This window comes from Lactuca serriola, chromosome 7 (genome assembly GCF_051521515.1).
Source record: "Lactuca serriola cultivar US96UC23 chromosome 7, Lser_US96UC23_V15, whole genome shotgun sequence".
NCBI classification, from domain to species: Eukaryota; Viridiplantae; Streptophyta; class Magnoliopsida; order Asterales; family Asteraceae; genus Lactuca; species Lactuca serriola.
In genome coordinates, this window is record NC_136414.1 from 125,226,158 (window position 1) to 125,230,582 (window position 4,425).

At 32.8% G+C, this 4,425-nt stretch overlaps 1 long non-coding RNA gene across 1 annotated transcript; it reads right to left on the reverse strand.

The window, feature by feature from the left end:
• Positions 1-378: 378 nt before the first annotated feature.
• Positions 379-1,623, reverse strand: LOC145064785 (uncharacterized). Its single transcript, XR_013688080.1, has 2 exons — positions 802-1,623; positions 379-707 (listed from the first exon to the last, which is right to left on the reverse strand). It is a non-coding gene; the product is annotated as an uncharacterized LOC145064785 (long non-coding RNA).
• Between the last annotated feature and the right edge of the window lie 2,802 nt (positions 1,624-4,425).

The window sequence follows — 4,425 nt, forward strand, 5'->3', positions numbered from 1 at the left end:
AAGTTAAGAACTTAAACTACCTAACTGACAATTCATCAGAAAAAAATACAATCATACAATAAAACAGAAAATACAAATAAAAATACTAAGATAATTATTTTTCATGACATAGTAACACTTCAAATCCAAAATCAAAAAGACAAAAGACTATGCGTTCTAATGCAATGTGGTTTATAGGAATTTACTTAAATACATAACACATCATAGCCATACATAAAATACCAAAAGTACCTTGAAAAATACAGACACTTAGAGATAAGAACACACCGGACACACATATAAATGAAACAACTTATAAGGTGCATTAAGGACAAACATTTAACAACATGATCAGTTTCTATTAGAAAAGAATCAAACATAACGTCAAAAATAAATAAATTAAACCCAAAAAAAAGAACTCTCATATTATGTCAAGAATTCTTGGATACAATTACAACTCAGAAAGAACTCAATCTAACCTATACATCAAACTAACCTATCTCTCAGAAGTTACAAGCTTCAAATTTCTACAAGAATCTCACAAGAAAGTATAGAGAACAATCAGATACCGTTATTATAGTTTTTTCCATATGAATGATTAAAGAGCTCTGTGGGTTTATTCTTTTTGATAATTTTTCAAATCCAACTTTAGAACTAAACATAAATCAAACACAGAGATGATCAAGATATGTATCGTTTGGAATTTCCTTGAGCTAAGATCTGGGGCCCTGTATCCATTCGTACAAACGCGAGTAAGAAAACTTACACGATTTCTAATCAGAACAACAATAAAAGATAAAGGGGATTTCCATCGTAACATACCTGTTGTAAGGAAATCAATTTGGTGACAGAAAGATTGATGATTGTCGTATAGTGTTCGACGGTCTTCCTTTCCCTGGTTGGTCTCTCAGTCGGCGTATCAGGTGATTTAGAACTCGAATCGATCTTCTTTTTCTTCGAACGGCCTTCGGCTTTTTTCGCGCTATCTTATTCTTCTTCATCTTCGCTCTCTTTGTCTTTAGCTTCTTCTTCGTCCTCGATCTCTTCGTCTTTTTCTTTAGTCTCTTGCTCTTCTTCGCCTTCCTTTTCGGATTCCTCGTTGTCCTTCATTTCGACGTCGGGAACATCTTCATGTTTTTCACTCTCTAGGGTTTCCATATCGGAAGCCATTAAACCCCACAAAAGTCGGAAATTCAAAACCTGAGTAAGCGTAGATTCGTGTCGAAATTCAGACGCTGTTTATGTATGTATATAGAAACACGGGTACAGATCAAGAAACAACCGAAAACCCTATAAGGTGGAAGGAAAGATTTAGCCGAAATTAGTTAAAGTTTTGGGCTATTGAGTGAATTGTGCAAGCAGCAGTAGATGAACATAGGGTGAAGAAAGGAGTGAGCTTTGTTGCTACTGCAATTGAATCTGAGAAAGAGTTGTAAAAATCTCATAAATGGTTTTTGGGGGCAAGAAATTGGGGGTAAAAGGAGCGCTTGGTTGAATTTTGGGGAAGATTTTGAGGGTTTTGAATTTCGTGCCAAATATGTTAGCGGGCATCTCCCTGCTTCTTCCCGGTTGAATGAAAATTTTGCATCTTTTGTTTTTCTTTTTAATTCAAGAATCAAGATCCCATCCCAATTCCAAAACCCCAAAACCTTGGATCAATATTTACTTGATTTTTCATTTCTTTATTAATTGTTTTTTTTATAGCAAAATTTAAGAAATAGTCCAATAACAATATAATTTTTAACTTTTCCTATCATATTAGTATTTTTTTTTCATTGTAATGTCATGTTTTTCAATATTTATTGTTGAAGTATTATATTTTTTCAAAAATATCGATTAAGTGTGATAGGTAGCTATCATTATTGTCTTTTTTTCACGTATCATTTTTATTAACTTTTTTATGAATAAATGATTTCAAAAAATAAAATGCTTACATAGATAAAAAAAAAATTGTTACCTATAACTCTATAACTCTATGTATATTTCTTGAATAAAATGTCTGATTATGTAAATGATAAAAGGTTTTCTAAAAAAATGTTAATATTTTGATCAGTTTGCAAAATAAAATCAAATTAATTCTTTTTTAAAAATAAAAAAAATCGATAAAATGATCTATTCTAAACATTTGCTCTCAATTATAGCATATAACAAATTAATAAATAATTTATGACTATTTCATAAACTATTCAAAAATACTAAGATTTTTTTTTCTGGAAAAAAACACTAAAAAACTAATATTGTTATTATATTAAAAACACAAATAAATATATTACTTGTGGTTTAGGGTCTATCGTGTATGGCGTAGGGATTAGGGTTTATGTTTAAGGTTTAGGGCTTATGGATTATAGATTAAGGCTTGTGATTTATGGCTTAGGACTTATTCTTATGCGATAGGGATTATAGGCTTGTGGCATTGGGCTTATGCTTGGGGGTTATGACATAGGCTTATGATTTGGGTTTATTGACTTATGGATTATGCCTTATGGCTTAGCGCTTAGGGATTATGAAATATGGATTATGGCTTAGGGCATATAGGGTCTGACAAAGGGTCTATGGCTTATAGTTTAGGGCAAAAATCTTAAATCTTGTGACTTACGACTTAAGGCATATGACTTATGGCACAAGACATAAAGCATACACAAGGTCAATGGCTTGTGGAGAAAATCCCAAGCTTAAAAGGTTCCATGTTTATGGCTTGGGAGATAAGGTTTAAGGCTTATGTCTTATGGCTTATGATTTATAACTTATGACTTATGACTTAGGGCTTAGGGCTTAAGGATACATGCTTATGCTTATGGTGTTTAAAGACTTATGGCTTACTCATGTTTAACACTTAAGGCTTATGTTTTATGGCTTACGACTTAATGCTTAAGGCTTATGACTTAGGGTTTAAGGCTTGGGGCTTAGGTGATCAAGGGTTATGTTTTATAACTTATAGCTTAAGGCTTGTGATTTAAGGCTTATGTTTTAAGTCTTATGTCTTAGGGATTATGCTTAGGGCTTACGACGTGTGGTGTATAAATTATTGATTATGTATCATGGATTAAGGATTTTAACTTATGACGCCTTCTCAATTTGTGTGACTTCTACCGGAGATAAATCACAATTATCGGTTCTCAGAATATTCGTAAACACCACGAAGCCTAAAACGGCAGTCACCAGTTTCACTTGTTCGCCCATCCCTTCATTTGCTGCTACACTACTTCCATACTTCGAGGCCGACCACCGTCCGACGGTTTGTTCACTATCACTTTCAGTTCCCATCCAATTGCACCGACGACCGTTGCACTCTAAAAATTCGATTCAGGTTCGATAATCTTCAATCCTTTCATGCTTTCGTTCAATTTCATTTTGGCTGCTCTCGGTCACTTCCTCTTTCCCCTTATTTCAGTTGAGTCTCCGACCGAAGAGGGTTAGTAGTATGTTGTTCTTCAATCAATCTGCAAGACTGCAACCACATTGATTTCTACGGTAAGATAATAATCTTCCTGCTTGTAATTTGATTTCAATTTCATTATAAATCAATGAATTGCATTCGAGCTACTCAGTTCCTCTCCAAAATTAGATATTATCTTAACTTTCACTGCAAAATCAAGCATGTTTGTTAGTTATTTGTGTAAATGTTTCTTTATGTATCACTTGTTATTCAATTTTTTTTGTAAAATGTGTTTGGTTTTAAATATTTGAGTTATGTAGGCACATCAACAAGCTTCTAAGAAGCATTGATACGGAATATTGGTTGGTGGAACTTTCGACATATTTTAAATTGGTTCAGAGATGGTTGGGTTCCTAATTTTTCAGATTTAAAGTGTTCAAAGCTTTTGTGGGAGACAAAATATTGTTCAGAGCTTTTCTATGAGGCAGAATAATACCAGCTTCTTGTAAGTTGTTCATTCTTTCCTCTTTGAAATGGCCTTTTGGTTCTATTGTTTTCAAGTTTCCCTTTACAAGTTGACTGAATATTATTCATTCAACTTGGACGTAGTTTTAGTTTTATTTTATGATTTTTTCATTTAAATGTTTCCGTTTGATCAAATTGTCATGTATAGTCAACCGTAGTGCTTAAAATGTGTTTGTTCTTGTGACATAGATTCATAACAACAATAAAGTATCTAAAATTTAAAGTTAAACTTTGCGATTAACAGGTAAAAGAAGCAACTCAAATAGCTTTGAAGGATGAAATACAGTTATTGATTACTTATTCTTATTTATAGATGGAAGATGCAAAAAATTTCATGTCTATAGTTTCTATGGAGTTTGTACTCCACAACTTTCAACCACAGGAGATTGAATTTCCATCTATTGGGTTGGAATCTATGTCAGGTTTTTTCTTATTCAATGACAGGAAGTATGCAAATGGTTCATGAATTTTTTGATCTCCTTGTAGTTCCAGAAAAGGCTACAAAAAGCAGAATAGTATGTAAGTAAACAACCTATGTAATTCTA